This window comes from Fukomys damarensis, unplaced genomic scaffold, assembly GCF_012274545.1.
Source record: "Fukomys damarensis isolate Sample0158 unplaced genomic scaffold, DMR_v1.0_HiC HiC_scaffold_8, whole genome shotgun sequence".
NCBI classification, from domain to species: Eukaryota; Metazoa; Chordata; class Mammalia; order Rodentia; family Bathyergidae; genus Fukomys; species Fukomys damarensis.
In genome coordinates this window covers 7252953-7275586 of record NW_022900920.1, presented here as the reverse complement: position 1 = coordinate 7275586, position 22634 = coordinate 7252953, and positions in this window count along the sequence as shown.

The window sequence follows — 22634 nt, the reverse complement described above, 5'->3', positions numbered from 1 at the left end:
CTCTCTCTCCCTCTCTCTCTCCCTCTCTCTCTCTCTCTCTCTCTCTCTCTCTCGCTCTCTCGCTCTCTTCTCTTCTTCCAATTCCTCCTTCTCTCTGACCTCTGCTTCTGTTACTGCATCACTCCTCACAAGAACCTTTTTGGTGATGGTATTGAGTCCACACACATAACCCAGGATGATCGCTCATCTCAAGATTAGCCCTTCATCACATCTGCCAAGTCCCCTCTGTCATGTAAGGTGACACATTTGCAGTTCAAGAATGAGGAGCTGAGCCTATTTAGGGGAAATGTCTACCATTCCTCTATCTCCATAGCCTCACAGATGATCTGCTCTCAAAGTGGTCCCTCAAAGCCACTACAGAGACTTTGAATTTTAAAAATACCATGGCTTAACTTTTATAGTAAATTTTGTCTAATATATGGGAAGAGCAAGGGAAGCATATAATATTCAGCTTTAACAAATCTTGCACTCTGTCTCCTCAGAATCTAGTTTTCTAAAGAAATAAGACATCACACATACTCTGGTTGTCCTCCATATCTTGGCTGGTGTGAATAATGCTACAGCAAACATGGAAGTCAAAACACCTCTCCAATATTCAACTCATTTGGGTCCATAACAGAAGTAGATCCCTGGATCATATGGTAGTTTTATTTTTAGTTTTTTGAAGAAACTCCATAACGTTCTGTATAGCAGTTCCACAGACATGATGTACAATATGGCTCCTAGTTAATGATGCTCTGTTGCACACTGAGGAATTTGTTAAGAGAATGGATCGCAAGTTAAATGTTCATATGTATGAAAAACAAAGATGGGGAGGGGGAAACTTTGGAAAGTGATAAGTTCATTACTTGTTTGTTGTGATGGTTTCATGGATGTATGCATGTGTTCGAAACCATTAAATTGTGTACACTAAATATATGCAGTTTGTGGTAAATTAATTGCAAATAAAGCTATTAAAAATAAAACACTAGCCGGAGATTTAGCTCAGTGATCCCGCTGCATGCCTCGAAAGCACAAGGTCCCAAATTAGAACCCTGGTGCCAAAAGCAAAAAAAAAAAAAAAATTAAAATACTGTTATTTTCTACCTTGTGTTTCTGTTGAACTTTAATTTCCACCAGCTCCATGAGTATAACATGGTAGCCTGACACTTCTCTTTGCACTCCCTGCTTTCATGTACTGCTGACCGTTTGACCCTTCTCTGCTACAACTTTCTAGTTTTCTTATGGGTTAGTTTGTGTTGCATAATTTCAGCATTGCTCACAAATACATTCTCGCTGTCTGTAGCTTATCTTTTAACTTCACAAAACCTTTTGTTACAGAGAAGGTTTATTGGATTGCCTGTTTGAGTCATCACGATACTCAAATTTATAACTAAGCAAAGTGTCTTCAGGCACAGCATATGGGATCCCTGGCTCTTCTCTGACCAGCAGCTCCACAGTCCAGTTCCTGTGCCTCAGTTTCCTCGTCCACAAGGTGGTGGAACCATTGTCTCCCCACTACACAGAGGTGACGAGAGCACTAAACCAACCAGTACTTGTAAGACATTTCTGACAATGCCTAGCATGAAGGAAGCACTGAAAAATTATTTGCTAATTTTACCATTATCATTTTCACCATAGTTTCCTTTACAGTTTTTCTTCTCTACCTTATTCAAGAAATCCTTTCCTGGCCTAAAGATGTTAATCACTGCTTTCTTTTGGAAGCTTTTCACGGTTTTCAAAGCATTTCCCATTTGGGTTCCGTGGTGGCTTGGGTTCTACCCACTAGAGGTTCCCTTCTGCAGCCCTATCACAGCCTGGTTGGTTCCTTTCTAACAAGCTCCGCCTTTGCCACCTCCTCCCCATCTTTCTACACAGGCAATGATCCACACTGGTAGCTATCAGAGCACTGAAATACCTCCTAACACTCAGTACACCAAATGGCGCTTCTCTTTTTTTTTTTTTTTTTTTTTTTTTTTTTTTTTTTTGGTACCGGGGATCCAACTCGGACTCCGGTCCTTGCGCTTGCAAAGCAGACCACCAAACCGCTGAGCTAAATCCCCAGCCCTCCCCATTCTTCCTCTGTGTGCCTTGTCTGTTTGTAGCTTTTTATCGTTCAGCTGCAATTTAGAATGAGACAGAGGAGTTCTTTCTCCTGATTCAGATTCTATTAAAGGTATATTTTAGAGTAAATATGTTGTTTTAGATTTTCATTTAAAACTTTTTTGTAAAAAATGTATATTGAGCATGTGTAGCTGTAGTTCTGACATGCAAATTAACTGCAAAATTGTTTGGTGTTTTGATAGGAATTGCACTAATTTTATAAATTCATTTGAGAACAGCCATCCTTATCCTGGGTCAACAAAGATGGTATATCTCTCCTCTTGTTTGTGTATTCTTTCTAACTTTCAACAATATTATGACTTCTGTTTCTTTATCACTTTATAAGGGGTACTGCTCATCTTTTATTGGCCTGGTCATAAAAACTTCATAGCTTGTATTGACAGCCTGTGTGATTTTCCTCTATATTTGCTCTAATTGCATATTATTGGTGGAAAGAAAGCATTAGGTTTTTAATGCGGTTCTCATATCTGACTTATCTGGCCAATCTTTTAAATTTTAACTATGCATAGATACTATTTCACTTTCAATCATGTTGTTTTGAAGTAATCACATACAGGCTGGTGGCTCTGTAGGCTTAGAAATCACCTGTTCTTTCCTGCTCTCTCAGGTAGCAAGGACCACTAGAACAAGGACAAGTCAGAGCAGACAGAACACATTCTCATTTCACTCTTGAAAGGAATATTTTGGAAATTTCTGTATTAAACATATTTTCTATACTTAACCAGGTTCAGAAAATTATTTTATCCCTAGCATTTTGAAATGTCTAGGCATAAATGAGTAATGTTGTATCTACTGAATGACATTCACTTTTCTATGAATAAAATGAGCAAATTTTCTGATATAGAACAATTTGTGAGACTTACCTGGTCATATATACTCATATTCACATTCACTGTTAGGTGTGCACTGCAGTGTTTTGTGGCTTTTAATGTGTATGTTTGCAAATGTGATGTATGCATCATTCTGTCCTTGTTAACTGCTTTTTCTTTTTTTTTCAGCTTTAATTGAGTTTATTGGTACATTTTAGGGATACAGTACAGTTACATTCATTGTTGGGATCTTGTACCTCTCCATGACAAGTCTTGATTCTCATTTTTTCCCCTTACCCCTGCCCTCCCTTCACCCCCTCCTCCCCTCCCCATCTATACTTTATTTTCACCTTTTCATTCTCTCACATTTTTTTCTTTTCCCTTTTTACTCTTCCCCAACCCATCCCACCTTCCCTACACCTTTAGCTCCTTTCTTCCCATTTCTAAATGTCAGTAATCTTATTAGAATCTTATGCATTGTTGAAGATTATTTACACCAGGGAAACTATTCGATATTTACACATGTGTAACTTATTTATTTCACTTAGGAGTATATCTTCAATATGTATCCATTTTCCTATGAATGAATCTATTTTCTCGTTCTTTATGGCTGAGTAATATTCCATTTTATAGAAAAACCACAACTTCTTTATCCAGTTTCCAACGGATGGGCAAATAGGTTGTTTCCAAGATTTAGCTATTACAAACTGTGCCGCTATAAACATGGGTGCACATACTTCTCTGTGATATGATTCTTTCAGTTCTCTTGGAAAGATACCCAACAGAGGGATGGCTGGGTCAAATGGAACCTCTAGTCCAAGCTCTCTGAGGTATCTCCATATTGATTTCCCTAGTGGTTGCACTAGTCTGCAGTCCCACCAACAATGGAGAAGGGTTTCTTCCTCCCCACAACCCCGCCAACATTTGTTATTACGTGATTTCTTGATAGCAGCCATTCTTTGTGGGGTGAGGTGGAATCTCAGTGTTGTTTTCATCTGCATCTCTTGAATGACCAGTGATGTGGAACATTTTTTCAAATATTTTCTTGCTGCTTTTACTTCTTTGTCTGAGAAATGTCTGTTCATTCTGGATGCCCATTTTTGAATCGGGTCTTTATATTTGGGGGGACTGATTGTTTTGAGTTCTTTATATATCCTTGATAATAGTCCTTTGTCTGAGGTACAGCTGGTAAAAATTTTTTCCCACATTGTAGATTGTCTCTTAGTTCTGCTAATGGTTTCTTTTGAAGTACAGAAGCTTTTTAGTAAGATGAGATCCCAGTTGTTGATTCTTTCTGCTAGTTCCCGTGCTACTGAGGATTTGTTCATAAAGTCTTTTCCTATACCAATGTCTTCCAGAGTTCTGCCTAACTTACTTTCCAGCAAGTTTAATGTTTCTGTTTTAATATTTAGATCTTTAATCCATTTGGATTTTAATTTAGTGCATGGCGAAAGATAAGGGTCTAATTTTAATCTGTGGCAGGTTGATATCCAGTTTTTCCAACACCATTTATTAAAGAGGCTATCTTTCCTCCACTGAGGATGGTGAGCTCCTTTGTCAAAGATGAGGTAGCTGAGTACATCTGCATTTGTTTTTGTGTCTTCCAGACTGTTCCACTGATCCTCAGGCCTATTTCTTTTACAGTATCATGCTGTTTTTATCACAGTGGCTTTGTAGTATAGTTTCAAATTGGGAATTGTTACACCTGGTGCCATGTGACTGTTGCCTATAATGGCTTTTGCTATTCTAGGTCTCTTGTGGTTCCAAATGAATTTTTGGATTCTTTTTTCTAGTTCTGTGAAATATAGTGTTGGAATTTCAATTGGCATTGCATTGAATGTATATAGCAGTTTCGGTAGTATGGCCATTTTCACTATGTTGATTCTTCCTACCCAGGAGCAGGGGATATCTTTCCATTTTTTTATATCCTCTTCGATTTCTTTTTTCAGAGTGCTGTAGTTTTCAGTGTAGAGATCTTTTGTTTCTTTTGTTAGATTGATTCCTAGATACTTCATTTTTTTGGATGCTATTGTAAAAGGAATTTTTTCCCTTATTTCTCTTTCTGTCTGTCTGTTATTTGTGTATAGAAAGGCTATTGATTTTTGGGTATTCACCTTGTATCCAGATACTTTACTGAATCTGTCAATTAAGTCTAGAAGTTTTTTGGTGGAGTTTTTTGGATCTTCAATGTAGAGTATCATATCATCAGCAAATAATGATAGTTTAACTTCTTCCTTTCCTATCTTTATTGCTTTAATTTCTTTCTCTTGTCTAATTGCTGTGGCTAATGTTTCCAGAACTATATTGAAGAGAAGTGGCGATAGTGGGCATCCTTGTCTTGTTCCTGATTTTAACATGAAGGTTTTCAGTTTTTGGCCATTCAATATGATGTTGGCTGATGGTTTTTCATAAATAGCCTTTATTAAATTGAGGTATAGACCATCTATTCCAATTTTTTGCAGGGTTTTTATCATGAATGGGTGTTGAATTTTATCAAATGCTTTTTCTGCATCTATTGAGAGGATCATATGGTTTTTGTCCTTGACTTTGTTAATATAATGTATTACATTCACTGACTTTCGTATGTTGAACCACCCTTGCATCTCTGGAATAAATCCGACTTGGTCATGATGGATGATCTTCTTAATAATCCTCTGTATTCTGTTTGCTAGTATCTTATTAAGGATTTTTGCATCTATATTCATTAAGGAGATTGGTCTGTAGTTCTCCTTTTTGGTTGTATCTTTCTCTGGTTTGGGAATCAGAGTGATACTTGCTTCCAGGAATGAATTTGGAAGTATAGCTTCTCTTTCAATTTCATTGAAAAGTTTGAAGAGTAATGGTAGTAGTTCTTCTCTAAATGTCTTGTAAAATTCAGCAGTGAATCCATCAGGGCCTGGGCTTTTCTTTGTTGGTAAGTTTTTAATTACATTTTCAATTTCACTGATTGTGATTGGGGTGTTTAAAATGTTTTTATCTTCTTCGTTCAACTTTGGTAATTCATAAGTATCTAGAAATCTGTCCATTTCTTCTGTGTTTTCCATTTTATTAGAGTACAGGTTCTCAAAGTAGGTGTTCATGATCCTCTGGATTTCTTTTGGATCTGTTGTGACTTCGCCTTTTTCGTTCCTGATTGCATGGATCTGAGCCTTTTCTTTCCTTTTTTTGATAAGATTAGCTAAGGGTTTGTCAATTTTATTTATTCTTTCAAAAAACCAGCTAAAAAACCAGCTCTTTGTTTCGTTTATTTTTTGTATCATTTTCTTAGTTTCAATTGCATTGATCTTTATAATTTCCTCTCTTGTTCGAGCTTTGGGTTTTTCTTGCTTTTGTTTTTCTGGAGTCTAAGTTTAATCGTTAAGTTGTTTATTTGAGCCCGCTCTGTTTTCCTAGTGTGGCATTCAATGTTATGAATTTTCCATGTAGAACTGCTTTCATTGTGTCCCAAAGATTCCTGTATGTTGTATTGGCATTCTCATTTATTTGTAAAAACTGTCTAATTTCTTCTTTAATTTCCTCTGTAATCCATTGATTGTTTAGGAGAGTGTTATTCAGTTTCCATGTGCTTGTGAAGTTTCTATAGTTTCTTGTGCTATTGATCTCCAGTTTGATTGCATTATGATCTGATAATATGCAGGGGATGACTTCAATTTTTTTGCATTTATTTAGACCTGTTCTGTGAGCCAGTATGTGGTCTATTTTGGAGAATGATCCATGTGCAGCCGAAAAGAATGTATATTCTGATTTTTTGGGGGTGGAATACTCTATAAACATCTATTAAGTCCATGTGTTCCAAAGGTTGGTTCAGTTCTATTATTTCATTGTTGATTTTCTGCCTAGTTGATCTGTCAATTTGTGATAGTGGGGTATTTAAATCCCCCACTACAATTGTATTAGTGCTTATTTAGTTTTTCATGTTATTTAATATTTGTTTTATATAGTTGGGGGCATTTGTATTTGTTGCATATATGTTTATGATTGTCAACTCTTCCTCTTGAATTGTTCCCTTTACAAGGATGTAGTGTCCTTCTTTGTCTCTCTTAATGAGTTTTGGTTTGAAATTTATTTTATCTGAGAATAAGATTTAACTGCTTTTTCTGACTTTGGTTTTATGCTAAGATATATGATCCTGATAAAATGAACTATCATTCAGATAAAATTTATTTTTTTTACTTTTTTTTCAGCTTTAATTGAGTTTATTGGTACATTTTAGGGATATAGTACAGCTACATTCATTTTTGGGATCTTGTACCTCTACATGACAAGTCTTGGTTCTCATTTTTTCCCCTTGTCCCTGTAATTCAGATAAAATTTAGAATCAGCCAAAGGAATACATTTAGCTGATTTGGATTGTATTAAAATATGTTCTTTTAGATTAAAAACTTTTTTGTAATAGTGTATAGCCTGTGTAGTTGTAGTTTTGACATTCACATTGACTGAAAATTTTTCTAATGAAGTCTAAAGCATCGCTATTCTACTTCTGAATAAGATAATCACAGCATGAGTTCCCTCCTTATTATTGTACTCTGTTCAGAGTTCATATTCATGTTTTTGAGTAGGACTTTTTTCTTTAAAAAATAAGTTATTTCCATTGTTATTCTTTTTTAATTTTATTGATACATTTTAGGTATATGATACAATGACATTCATCATTAGAGATTTATACCTTTATATAATATAACTTGATATTTTTTCCCCATATCCTGCCCTCCTTTCAACCCCTCCCTATTTACAAACCTTGACTGTTTTTCCCTTTCCTCATATTTACTCCTTTCCCTTCTTTCCCTTCCTCTACCCCTCCCACTTCCTCTTCACCTTTTCTTCCTATTTCACACTATCTATTACACATTTTGATCCTTATTTACATTGTCAGTTTCTCACACCAGAGAAACTATTTAGTATTTACACATGTGCATAAATTTATTTATCTATTTATTTATTTCGCTGGTCATTCAAGAAACACAAATGAAAACAATACTGAGATTCCACTTCATCCCAGAAAGAATGGCTGCTATCATGCAATCAACCAATAACAAATGCTGGCTGGGCCGGAGGGGAAATGACCCTTCTCCGCTGTTGGTGGGAGTGTAACCACTGTGGAAATCAGTATGGAAATACCTCAAAGGACTGGGGCTAGGGGTCCCATTTGACCCTGCAATTCCACTGCTGGGTATCTTCCATTGTTATTCTTACATTTAATTAAAGTCCATCTACTTTGCCAATATTTTTGTTCACAGATTCTTGCACCTCAATCTTCCGTCTGGCTTTATTTTTCTTCTGCTGAAGTATATACTGTAGTAGTTTTTTTCCATGGGACCTGTGGGCTCTCAACTTCCTTAATGTTAGTGTGGCTGAAATGTCTATTTTTCCTGCATGTAGATCTTTTGTTAGAGATTTACATTTTGTCTTTTAGTGTCTTTGTTGTTGCCATGCCTCATTATCTTCCAGAAGCTCCCAGCTCCTGAGATGAGAAATGTATGTGAGTCTAACTCTCCATTCCTTTGTAGATAATCTGTCATTTGTAGTTTTGTCATGCAGCTTTTGAGATAGTTTATTTACCTTTGACTTTTTTTAAGTCAAATTTCACCTAGAAGCAACTGATGAAATGTTCAGTTTCCAGGATCGGGACATGGGCATCTCTAATAGCATCATTGTGCAAACACAGGTACTGGATAATTTCACAGTAGGATATCAAACAGTGGATCTTAAACCCACACCAAAGAGTGACCCAAAGGCTCTGTGAAGAATTCTGTGTCACACAGGGAGAAGGCCACCTCCCCAAGTACTCAGGCTGGGCTTCAATCTCCTTTGTCCAGCAGAGCCCACCACCTGACTTCATCATGGTCTGGCAGTGGAGGCACGAGGTGACTTTCCTGCCTCCCCTCATTAGTGCTCCCCACCATCTGCTCCTGTTCTGACCATCCCAGAGCCAGGCATTCTACATGGCATTGCCCTAAACTCAGACCAGTGGCATTCGACCTATGAGTAGTGAATTTTTTTAATTCCCCTTATCATTTGCCCCTTCTAATAGATTTCTCCATGAATGTAAGAATGTGTAGCCTCTGAATATGGGACTTTCTCCTAACAAAATGGTCCTTGGCCATCAGGTTAATGAAACTCAGTAGAAAATTGGTCCAGAGTTATGGTTTTGCAACTATATTTGCCCTGGCATTTTGGACAAGTCTGCTGAGACTTAGCAAGTGATGGAGGGTGGCTGCCACAGAGCAGAGGTCATTTTTTGTCCACCAACACATAAAATTGAAAGCTTAGAGAGCACCATGAGGAAGTTTTTAAAACTTTTATGAATTATTCCCACAAGTAGTCATAAACATTTTTCACTGTCATCATTTCAGACCCAGTGAAGCAGTAAATGGCTGACAGTCACCTGATTTTATGATTAAAAAGCAAGTTCTGTTGCCAGGTCACACATGCCTGGGTAGAAAATGAACCTGGTCCTAAATTAATCCAGTTAGGAAATAAGAGAGTGAAATGCAAGAACAAGATGTGCTCCAGGAGAAACTGTTTCCCCAACAAGGCTGGGAAACCACTGAGCCCAAACCAAAAGGCAGGTGCCCCAGGTGCAGCACTTACCATGTGTAAGAGCCATGACTGGGGCAGGATGATGAGAGCTGGCATTTGCACCTCGCTTGGCTGGGGACGTGGGCACCATGAGTTTCATTCCTTCACTCATCTGGTGTCTGATCATCTGCCCCACATTGCAGAGGATAGACCCTCAGTGGTAGAACCTGAAGCTCTTCCAGACCACTGACCTGCCCCATGCTTGACCTCCTGTCCACACTCCATTGAACTTGAGGACAGAAAGCACACATTCATCTAAACAAAGCTCCTAATGTCCCCTCCACATTCTAAGATCCTGCAGCCTCAGCAGCTCCCAGCTCAGTTGTCAGGAAGGGCCACCACAGAGGATGAAGTCAGGTCACCCAGACACTTTCCTTCACCTAAAAGCAAACAGAATTCTGGAGACTCAAGTTGACCTTTTGCATATGTAAGTCTAGGCTAGGAAGCCACTTGGTCTGTGCACACTTTCACTGTGGTTGGAATATTTGAGAGTTTGCAGCAGATGTCATGACACTCCATGAAATTCAAGCCCTTCATTTCTTCTTCTATCCCCCAGAACTAAAAGCTACAAAGAAATCACAGAACAAGTATTAATAAGTCACTAAGGTACAATCCAAACTCAGGTTGCCCAACTGCCCAGTAATGTCCTAGATTTTTTTTAACCCAGATGACCTAAAGCATAACTATGCATTCCGTTTATTCACCATGTCTCTTTCACTTACTATAGGATAGAGTGGTTCCTCATTTATATTGCTATTTATTATATGACCATTCTAAGGATCCCGGCCAATCCTTGCTCTGAAGGCATTTTGGTCACAAGTGCCTAATTATTTCCTCCTGTCAGGAGAAATGTGCCATAGGTGCTCTGTCCTGCCCAGGGCAACACATAAGACAAGTTCCCCAACGTTTAGGCAGGTGGTGGCTAACTCTGACCTTTGGTACCAGAGTGTCCTCCAAATTTCTCCGTCCTAAGGGAATCTTCACTGAGAAGCCTGTGCTGATACTGTGAGACACATTCTGACAAATACATGTTCTGGCCTGCTATGTACTTCCCCTGATCAAAACTGAAGTCACCCCTAGCTCCTTCACAGGGAAGGACACTGAGGAATCATGATATGGGCACCTCCGCACTCCTAAAATGGCACATATGAGGAGGGTCTTTCCTCTAGACACCAGGTCATTCTTTCTCAACCCACATACAACACTCCTCAACAAAATGCAATTGATATTTACAAAGAATACAAGCATGTAGTGTTGGAATGTTATGATCAATGATGGGGTCTGATCACAAGAGGCACATCACTGGAGGTGTGACCTGGAAAGGTATATTCTTGCCCTCAGTGCCTCCCTTTTCTCTCTGCTTTCTGGTTGCTATTAATTGAGCAGTTGTTCACCACCGGTTCCTTCCATCATGCTACTTATTCCTTGGAACCGGTTGACTTTGGACTAGAGCCATGAAGCAACATAAACCTCTCCTCCTTTAAGTGGTGGGCATTGAGTATTTTGTCCTGGGGATGAGAAAGTGAATAATATAGAACACTGGCACAGGGAGTAAGGTCATTGCTGTGACTACACCTGATCATGTGGTACAGAAACATTTGGAACTGGTTTGTGGGGGGAGTTTAGAAGGATTTAGAAGCCCTAGAATGCTGAAACAGAATTTGATGGGTAATTCTGCTCAGAGTTCAGAATAAAATGCTATTAGAAATGCAGATAGTGGTCTGGGGACTTAGCTCAGTGGTGCTGCTTCCTGCAGTGCAATTAGAAGGTCATGAGTTTGATATCCAGTACTAAAAAAAATGCAGATAGTAAAGACCAGGCTTAGGAGGTTTCAGTTGGAAATGAGGATTCCACTAGCAGTCAGGCTAGAGGCAATGCGTGCTACATTCTGGCAGAAAATTTATCTACATTTTCCCCATGTTCTGAGAATTTGTGAGAGACTAAGGTTAAGGGTGGTAGATTAATTAATCTGGTCAAAGAAATTTCAAGGGAGCCCAAAATTCTGGCTGTGCCATGGGTAATGCTGGCTGCTTTTAGCCAGGTCTTCAATGAAAATAGGGAGAAAAGAGCAGAACTGAATGATTTTAAATGTCTAAAGTTTAATCAGAAAGGAAGCACCTCTAAAGGTTATTGCTGAGAGGATTAGCATTTTAAAAGCCAATTGTTGGGCTGGGGATTCAGCTCAGTAGCACCTCGCCTGCCTGGCAAATGAAAGGTCCTGATTTCAATCCCCCCCCAACCCCCATACCAAAATAAATAAATGATTGTCTTTTTAACTAAGTGTTAAACCCAATGCTAGAGTGATTAGCTGCATGATAGATGATGATTCAGGGCTGATCACAATCCCAGGAACTGCAAATGGACATGCTCAGCTTATTGCATATACAACCTTTTGATCAGGCCCACAGCATTTGATCCTTTAAGAGGACCAATACATATTCAGGAAATAATTTGTTTTGTTTCTGTTTTTGTAGGAAAGAGTAGGCCTGTGGTGGATTGAGGCAGTGTGGAAGGGAAACAGTGGGAGATGATGAAGACCTTCAGATGGGGTAGTTCCCATGCAAGCGTGGGCACTTGCAATTCCCCCAAGCCTAGTGAAAACATGTGATCCACCCATGTAGCTCACCATGCTTTGGAACTGAAGCCTTACTACGCTGATACTTTGAGTGTTACCTGCCTTGACAGCCAGACAAAACAACAGTGAAATTTAAGGCAGCCCACGCTCAATTTCTAAGGAAACCTGATCACACAGATTCTTCATTACATGCACCTCATGGTGCCCTTTTGAGCTTTTGCTCTGTGAACTGATGTCAGAGTTTGGTCTTACTGCCCAAAGCAAAGCTGTGGAGCTCAATAGACAGAAGAAAACATCTGAACATTCACAAAAGGGCTGAGTCAACCTTGGAAAGCCATTCCACCCTCAGGAGCAAGGTGCAAAAATAGAGAACAGGACATGGAAGGTGAAGCAGGAACTGGAAACCCAATAAGAATGGGCATGTAGCCTGCAGAGGCAGAAACTGGAGGGAACTTGGAACAGTCATGTCTCTTTCCCTAGCATGAGTGGATACAGGACATGAGCAGGAGCAGGGGAGTCCATGATAAGGTGCAGGATCAAGGCAGATAACGTCCAAGAAACTATGGAATGCTGGGAAGATCGCCAAAAGATCTCAGAAACAGAAGCTAATAAAAGACACGAGAGCACCAGGTCTATACTGGAGAGAGGAGCCAGACATAACACATACAAGAACATAGCTATGTACCCTGTCACCAGCTAAGTGTGTGTCATGGCTGCACCCCCAAGATCTGTCTATGGACCTTGATATTTACTGATAGCAAAGTTTCATCAGACTTCAAAATGTCAGCCAGGCTGGAAGGCACTTCTCTCAGGAGCCCCATCTGTACTTTGTAAGCATCCCATCAGAATGAGGAGAGCAAGCTGCTCTATACAGTAGTGTGGATGCAGAATCCAATGCCTCTATACTGTAGTCCAAAAAGTATGCAAATGATAGTTACAAAGGCATCTTTAAGCTTTGATTTCCAAAGGCATTTGGCAAACAGCTCATAATTTTACACAGCTGCTGTAATAATATGGTTAGCTGACTTATACTCGAACTAGTAGGAAATATCTCAGAAACGGTGCTCCCCTCCCATTTCTAAACACAAAGCTTGCATGGCTTGAAGCCACTCTGTGACATAACTCATGATTACAGTGTGACACTCTCCCATTATCACAGGAGTCTCAGTCCATGTGATTAGACTGGCTTGGACCAAATATTACTGGAAAAATGTCTGGAATTGGGCCTATAAGAAAGAGAATACAAAGACCTTAAGACAATCTGTCACTATTCATGTGGGTCAAAATCATCGTTACTAATTGTAGATAAGTGAATTGCCAAATTGAAAGTTATTACTAGAAAAAAATGACTGATATGCAGCACCTAAAATCAAAGTACCTCATGCCTTCCACATTCATGCTGCCAACTCTAGAAATAAAACAATTACACTCTTCCTAAAAGTGTGATGCTTGGGAAAAGCTAACGAGCACTTCTCACAGCAACTCCACGCCCTCCCATCCATTAAGCTGGGCTGGCTCTCCAGTGCCTTCTTCCCTGTGGTAATCGTAGGGTTGTTCATCGCACATGATGACAGATCAGGAATTAAAGGAATATTTCGTTACTCTGTGGCAAATGTTTGCTTTTAGAAACTCTTTGCACCTCCATTTGTTATCAAGAGTTTGCTTGTAATCATGTAATCCCCATCTGGGTAATCTGTCCATTCCAAAGCAGAACAAATTTCCTCAACTCATTTCTGGCAGCTCAAAACATGGCAGCACCCAACACCACAGACACTGACACAGAGACAGATGTGCACACACGCATGCACGCGAGCACACACACACACACACACACACACACACACACACACCCAGAGCAGCCAGTGCTTTGGCATCTACCTTTGCCATCAGTGACCCCTTACCAGACTAGCTGTCCTCATCTAATGAGCTCGGAACCCATGGAAACAAAATCTAAATACGTTGGGCAAACCTAGTCCTTAGGAATCTTTTCCTGGATTATCAGTGCACTCTGTTGGGAATAACTGGAAAATGCGGAGGCAGAGAGGACAGGGAAATGGCATAGAGAGAGTGAAGAGCCCAAATGTGGAATTCCTCCCTCCTGCACATGAGGACACCACCCTAAGCCACCCTCAAGAGCAACAGGACCATGACTGGGTCATTCCCAAAGATACAGGACACACCAGGAAGTGCAGTCATTCATTTGTAGTAGAGGGATGCAGGAACACACACCCAGGAAGCTGGGAAAGGAAAGAGGATCCCAGGTGCCCTCCTTTCCCAGAGCACGCAGTACACGTTCCCAAGCTGTGTGGGTCAGGTCTCCCCAGGGAGCCTAGAACTTCTCATTCCACAAACATCTCCCTAGAGACAGCCTCTCCAGCCCTCTGTCCAGACAGGTATCACCAGTGTTGAGACAGCAGCCCTGCAGCCTAAAAGCTGAGTGTGCTGCACCACCTTCTGCACTTACTAAGCAGTAGTTCAAGTGAATCCACAAGAACACTAGCAATGGGGACTGCAGTCCAAAAACTGAGGCATGTAGTAACCTAGAGACTTGTGCAACCAGCATGTGCTGACATGGGAACCCATCACTGAGCCCTCAAAACCCAAACTGGGAAACCCATGCTCATGTTGTTGCCAAATGTTGAGGCACAATACCAAACACTCACAATTTAAGGAGGAAAGGCTTAATTTGCTCACGATTTCAGAGGTTTTCAGTCCAAGGGCAGTTGGCTCCAAGGTAGGAACATCTTGGTGGAAGGGTGTGGTGAAATAAAGCTTCTTGACTCATGGTAGCCAGACAGCAGGGTAGGAGAACAGTACAAGAGAGGAAGGGTCAGGGGCAAGAGAACAAACATTAACCTCAAGGCCATAGCCCACCAGCCTACCCAGAGACACCTAGAAAAGTGTGCCATCCATTCTGGGGCCTATTCCCAAAGCTAATCAAGTTGAAACCGCACCTTAACCACTACGCACAGTGAGCAAGTCCACATCATCCAGTCATTCATTCACAGTTGTGAGAAATAACAGGAAAGTTCCTTATTATTTATCTCAATTCCACATAATGGTGACATTCTGCAAAACTATGACTATTATTATAACCATGATACTGACATGGATTAAAAATCAACAAAGCATATTCAGCCTGTTTTGCAGTTGTACTTGTAAGTGTGTGTGTGTGTGTGTGTGCACTTGTAAGCGTGCATGTGTGTTTCAAGATCTATAGTCTTACCACCTCATAGGAACATCCACAAAGCATAACAGTTCCCACACCCAAAAATCCCTCCCACTGACCTCTTACGAACACACTACCTCCTTCTGCACCTATCTCTCTGCCTCCCCCTCCTCTACCTCAGCTGTCCTATAAAAAGGTCACCACTAATATTTCGGCTCAGTTGTCCTCTGTGAAAATCTCTCATCTCAAAATGTTATAAAAAAATGGAATTATATATGATAAACTCTTGGCATTGGCTTTTTTCTCTCAGTATAACTCTCTGGGATTGATCCAGATCACTGTGTGTTTCAATAGTTCATTCTTTCTTATTGGTGTGAAAGTACAACAGTTCATTGAATGAGTCACCCTTGAGGACATCCGGGCTGATTACATTTTTTTATAAATAAATCTGTTATGAACATTCCTGTAGAAATTTCTGAGTGCTGTTCAGTTTCCACTTCTTTGGGAATAATGCTCGAGTGTAATGGCTGGATTCCCCTGGAAGTTATACGTGTAGCAGTAGTTTTGTGAGGTCTTGTAGCTTTTTTATGCTTTTGTTTTGATTTGTTTTGTTTTGTTTGAGACAGGGTCTCACTGTGTAGTTCAGGCTGGCCTTGAATTTACAGAGATCCTCCTGCCTCAACCTCTGAAGTGCTGGGATTACTACAGGTATGGGCCACTTCCTCTAGCTACTGTAGAGCTTCGTCTTGCCTGACAGTGGTGAACTCTTCTCATGTACTTATTTGCCACCTATGCATCCCCTTCAGTGAAATGCCTCTGCCACCTCTTCATAGGATTGTTCAGCTTGTGCTGTTGGAGGTTGAGCTTTATATACTCTAGATGCTAGTACCTTTTTGGACACATACTTTGCAAATATGTTCACCCAATGTGTAGCTTGTCTCTCATTCTTTTTCCATGGACTTTCACAGAAGCAAATTTTTTTAATTTTCCTTAGGTTCAATGTGTCAGTTTCTCCTCGTGTGGATTGTATTCTTGGTGTAAGTCTAGAAATTGCCTAGTACTAGGTCCCTAAAGGTTTTCTCCCATTTCTTTCTAAAAAGCTTGCATTGTTTTGTTTTACCTTTAAATCTAAGGTCCATGTTGGGTGACTTTCTGTATAAATGTGAGGCTTAGTTCAAGGTTCTTTGTTCTGCTTTGCTATGTTTGTTTTGTTTTGTTTTGTTGCCTGTGGGAGTCCCGTTGTTCCAGCCCCATTTGTTTAAAAGGCATCCTTCTCTTTTGACTTGCTTTTGAACCTATGAGTTTTCTCTTCTGTTTCATTAATCTATGAATCTGTTCCTTCACCTTGCACCCCATCTTATTACTACCATAACCCCGCAAAGGTCTTTAAATCAGTTAGACTGATTCCTCCCACCTTATTCTTTTTCAAAATTGTTTTAGCTATTTAGCCTGAGCCCTTCCATATAGATATAAGGATAAGCTCATTTTTGTCTACAAAACACCCTTCTTGGATTTTTATAGGCACTGTATTAAAACTCTAGACCAATTTAAGCAGAACTGACTTCTCTCAACTCATGGGTACAGTACATTTGTTCACGTCTATTTTGATTTTGTAATTTTTTAGAATACATTGTTATTCATCTTACTCACTTTGTTATATAATAGAGCTCTTAAATTTATTCTTCCTACCTAACTGGAATTTTACATCCTTTTTATCTTCACCCCCCGCAACCCCAAGCCCTTGCTAAATGTCTTCTTCTATCAATTGGACTTTTTGTTAATTTCACATGGAAGTGGTATGTGGTACTTCCCTTTTGCTACCTGGTTTATTTCACTTATAACGCCCTCAGTGTGCATCCATTTTGTTACAAATGGCAGGATTTCATTCTTTTTAAAGAATGTTTATACATATACATCATTAACCCATTCATCAAATGGTGAACATTCAGTTCAATTCCACCTCTCGGCTATCAGGAGTTGTCCTTCAGTGAACATGGGTGTGCAGTTGTCTTTGTCTCTTCACTATGTTGATTTCGTGGCTTTTGGATTCCATTAGTGAGTCACGTGACAGCCTGACTTTTAGCTTCTTAAGGACTCCCATTGTTTTTCCACAATGACTATTCTAATTTACATTCCCACCGAACAGTGCACAGGAGTTTCTTTTTGCCACAGTTTCTCTGACACTTATCTACCATCTTTTTAATAATAGCCATCCTAACAATTGTGAAATGATACTTCGCTGGAGTCTTAGTTTGCATTTCCCTGGTGATTGGTAATTTAAAGCATTTTCTCATATAACAGTAGGACATTTATATGTCTTATTTTAAGAAATGTCCATTCAGATCCCATTCTCAGTGGGGTGGTACCCTTCAAATTAAGTTCTTTGAGTTCTTCATATATTTTAAGTATTAACCCCTTTGCAGATATGTGATTTGCAAATATTTTCTTTTACCCTATAAGTTGTCTCTTCACTCTACTGATTGTTTCCTTGACTGTGAAGAAGCTTTTAAGCTTGAGTCAATTCCACCTGTGTACTTTTAGTTTTGTTGTCTGTGCTTATGTGCTAATAGCCAACAATGACAAAATAAAAGGTTGTCCAGACCAAGGTCATAGAACTTTATTTATATTCATTTATATTCATAGAATCTTATGTTTTCTTCCAGCACTTTCCAGTTTAAGGTCTTACTGTTATTATAAGGCATTATGACTAGAGATGGAGGAATCATTCTATTCAAATCATGCTAAGAAAATCATGCTGAATACATATAGCACCTACTGTGTGCAGAAAAGTATCAGAGCAGTGAGAGGTTAAAACATCATGTGGTTCAGGACTTGGGGTATCAGTGAATCATGCAGAGCCTGCTCTGCCACATATAAAGTGAGGACAATGCCACCTTCCAAGACCATCATGAGAAACATATGAAATATACACACACATCATTCACACACACACATTCACACATAGGTGTCCACCAGACAAGAACATCCCAAACTTCTGCAAACATCCCAAAGACACAGCTAGAGCCTCTCCACATCATGTCCTTTCCAAACAGATCAACTGGGAAGTTGTAGAGAAAGTTGGTGTTCTGACTCAGCTGTAGAAATGGGATCTGCAGGCTCATTAGCTGGAGACTGTCTCAATTACTGTGGGCTCCACCGGTGGGCCTGACATGACAAATCATAGTTATTAGAGCCACTATGGATTGTCAGCGATTAGCAAAGAAACTAGTATATTAGCCTAATTTAATTATCCCTACCATCTGATGTTTATGATGATCACTAACACTACTTATTTCTAAAATGAAATGTGCTGTTCTCTAATTGTTCACAGTTCGAAAGAAACAGCTAGAGAACATTTTCACCCATTAAGGAAATGATATTTTAAATGATGAACATACTGTATATGTTTGTACTTTAAGGAAACAGTCTCTGGTAATGTTTGGGGAAATTAGTGAAAATTTACTGATTCCCAGAAGAAAAATAGTTCTGTCTAACTGTGCCAGGCGTAGTCTGTGGGTACCATCTAAGGAGGGGCTGCATATGCCGTGGCTTAGAGTATCTCTGAGCAACGAGCTGAGACAAACCCAGGCCCAAAATCTTCCTCACCAAGGGCTTACGAAGTGAGGCACCCATGACCTGCTGGGGATGTTTTCTCTGAGTGCACCAGCACAGCCTGAGAATGTTGTGGGAAACTGAGGGAAACCATCCCATAGTGCTTAAGCCAGGGCTGGCACTAGACAGACACCCCCCTAATGCCTTTGCCTGCCCAGTGACAGCCTCTGGGGGCTCATAGGGCTCTAAGGAGCATCAAGTACCTGTGAATATTCTAAAGAGGTAAGTCCCTGCCTGGCTGGAGAAGAGGCAGAGGCAGATCTGTGTCCTGCCCTGCCCTAGCCTTGACCCTCTCCCTTTCCTTCTCCCTCTCCTTCTCCCTCTCCCTCTCTCTCTCTCTTCTCTCTCTTTCTCTGTCTCTCTCCCTCCCTCCCTCTCTTCCTCCCTCCCCTCCTTACTGAAGCTCTAAAATCTTTCTCTGTGTCTAGGACATCCTAAGTCCTTATCTTCCATTCCAGTCTTCTCACTGAAAGAGTGCTTGGAATCATAACAAGCCATGTGGGGGTCATGGGCAGCCGAAAGTGTCAGGACTCTTTCTAGTAGCCAGGGAATGGGTGAGGTGGGAGGTAGCCATAAAAACAGAGAAAGGCAAGCAGAATTGGATTATATTTTGAAATAGAATCAATAGTTGTTACATGTGGATTACCTGTGAGGAGTAAGAGAGAAAGAAAAGTCAAAACTGACTCCTAGTTTGGGTTCAGTCCACAGAGGGAATTACATGGTCACTCCTTGGCTTAAAAAGATGGAATAGAGGACTAGGGATTTAGCTCAGTGGTTCCACAGGTTCTGAGATCAATACCAAGTACCCCCAAAAAACTGGAATCAGAAAAAAAAGATGGAATCAGGAACTTCTTTTGGGACACATTGTGTATGAGATGTGTAAGCCATCAAACTAAAGATGCCAACAAAGGATTTCAATATGTAAAACTAGAATTTGGTGGTAGTGGTCTGGTGCATACCAACAGGCTTAGACAAAGGTAATGAGAGAAACTGGTGCATCTCCCAGCCATAGGCAGGCAGGCATCACAAAGGGGACACCAGGCCAGGAGCCAACCCTGCAGACCCAGAAGTCCAGGCAGAGGACAAGGACTAAAGGGCTCATAAGCAAAGACCTTGGGATGAGGAGGTGCTTTCCCAGGACAGCAGCCAGGGGAGAGTGTTTGACTGCTCACTCTAACACCCACCAATAGCCACAGTGGGCAGGAAGCCATTCAGTTGAAGAAGAGACCATTGTGCAGTCCAAGACTTCAGAGAGGGCACTGTCACACAAGGGTGAAGGAGAGAAGGGTGGCAGTTAGCTCAGAGAGCAGCCTGGACACCATGGGGCCATGTTGGATCCCATGTCTGAGTCTCTACCAGACTGGGTTCACAAAACAAGTCCGACTTCTCTTGATTCTTCTAATATGTGGTACATGGGTGTTTCTGTTTCTGTTCTGTTCTACATAGAGCAAGGAATGGGACCCAGGACCTTATGCAAGCCAGGCAAGTGCTCTGCCACTGAGCCACAGCCCAGCCCTTTATGTGTGTGCCTAAGAGGGAAGGAAGTATTCCAGCATAAGTCTGGATTTTTGGTGGCCTCTCCCTTCTCGAGCTGAGCACAGGCTCTGGCCTGAGGTGGCAAAGAGGGCAACTCTCTGAGCATTGTGTGAGCCTCTGTGAGTGAGCCCTCAGGTGTGGTGAGGTGGCTGGGAAGAATGCTGCAGTTCTTGAGTAAATGGAAAATCTGAGCCCTGTTTTGGGCAGCTCTGGGTACAACTTTAGCTCCCTCTGTAGAGCTTCCCAGCTGCTTACAGATGAGCTTCCACCTGCCACTGCTGTAGAGCCCCACTGAGACTCCAGTATAAAGAGAAAGAAGGAGGAAGAGGTGGCTACAGCTCCACCGGAAACCCAGACCCCACAGGCCTCGCCCCAAGGCCTGATGCCTGGGCCAGACCTGGACTGAGTCACTGCTCCCCACCAATTCTGCCCGCAGAGAACTTGCTGGAAATTAAACGACTGGTGATGGTTGGGATTTGGAAAAAGATTATCACTTCCTGGGTTTGCATGAATCAAAAGGGAAGTGACAACCTCCCTGAGCTTTCTGTCGCTTCTGGGCCCCACGAACAGAGAGCAACAGCAAGGCCAGCCACCATGAAGCCCTGATGTTTCTGTCTCCTGGAATGCTTGCTCAAGGCTGCAACCTCACGAAACAGCTATTCTCACTGGGGCCTCTTGCCAGCCCTCACCTCCTGCTGGACAGCTCCCCACTCTGGTACTGAAAGGCTTGGAGGCTCCTCTAGTCTTCTGAGCTGCTTGCCAATTTCCTGCTTGACAGTATTCACCTATGCATTCCTAATGCAATAATTAGGCACCAGTGGCTCCTAAGAAGATGCTTAGTACATACAGCTGACTCCTCGGCTGAATATTGTCCTTGGAAGCTTCTGAGCCTGTTGTGTGAAAGCAGTCCGCTCGAGGAACCAAAGCTGTGGGCACCTCATTCTCCTATACAGAATTGATAGGCAGGTGATTGACACAACTGGTTCCCGCAGCCCTTTTCCTAAAAGCTGATGGGTTTATCAGTCAGCTGCCAGCACACATGAGCTTCAGCACCCACCCAGGCCCAGTGTCCTGCTTTGTGCTCAGATAGCCTTGGCTACCACCCTCAACCTGAGCAGATCTGCCTTCAGGACAGAGCCAGGCTGTGGATAAAGCTGCCCACCTGTCCATACTGTCCTCTGAGAAACAATCTGACAACCACCAAAGGTATTGTCCCAGCCATCACAGGTGGATGCCACTCTGCTGCCAACGATGCTGGAGCACATTTCCAAGGTGCTGTTGGTGGATGGTATAGTCCACTCAGCCAGGCCACCTGTGCTGTGGTCCTTGGCTGGACCAGAGGCTCACCCTTGTGGCTCTGGACAAAATGTCAAGAAGCCCAATCACGTGACCTGCCACATTCACCTAGATAGAGCAGGTTTGCTGGTTCCTTTTAAATTTTTTTCAAAAGTATTTCTTTGGGGGACAGGACTTGGGCAGAACAATTGTGGGAATACACAGCAGGATACCTAGAGCTTCTGTGGATCCTGGGGGTCCCTCCCAGTAGAAAATCTTTGCAGAGCTTTGGTCATGGAGATTCTGGGCTCTGAAGTGAGTGTGTTTGAATTAACCTGGGGACAATAGTTGTACTGCTTGTCAACAAAGAGGGCAGGGAGGAGAACAGTTCTGAGAGCCAAGCAAGTCTGCTTCACGTGTCCTCAATGTAGGTGCTCTGTGGGATCCAGATATGGTCCCATGGAGGTCTCTTTGAGTCCCAAGGTGAGCCCATCCCAGCAGCTGATGCCTGGCCTCTGGAGCAGTTGGTCTCAGCCAACCCTTTACCAAGGATGGGAGAGGCTAGAGACCAAAGACCAGCCCTGCACTGCACTCCTTGCTGATCTCCAAGCCCTTCTCTTTATGGAGGCATCTCTTTATCGAGTGACTAATAGCCATCCCAATATTCCATTATGGTACTTCTAACTCCTTTCTTACCCTCCTTTTCTGTGGCTGAAATAAATAATTCTGTTCTGGCTTCATGGCAGGAAGACCTGGAGACTGCTCTGGGCAACTACAGCAATCCCTCCTGCAGGCCTCCTCCCAGTCTCCTCTGTCCCGCCCCACCCCACCCTGTCTTCCAATCTCCATTTCTATCACCTTCTCCATCTCTCAGATTATTAATGCCAGGAGAATGACCTGAGATGGCCAGAGATCTGCCTCGCCAGTATTGTGAGTCATTCATGGAACAGGTGTGAATGTCAAGGAGGCCACAGTA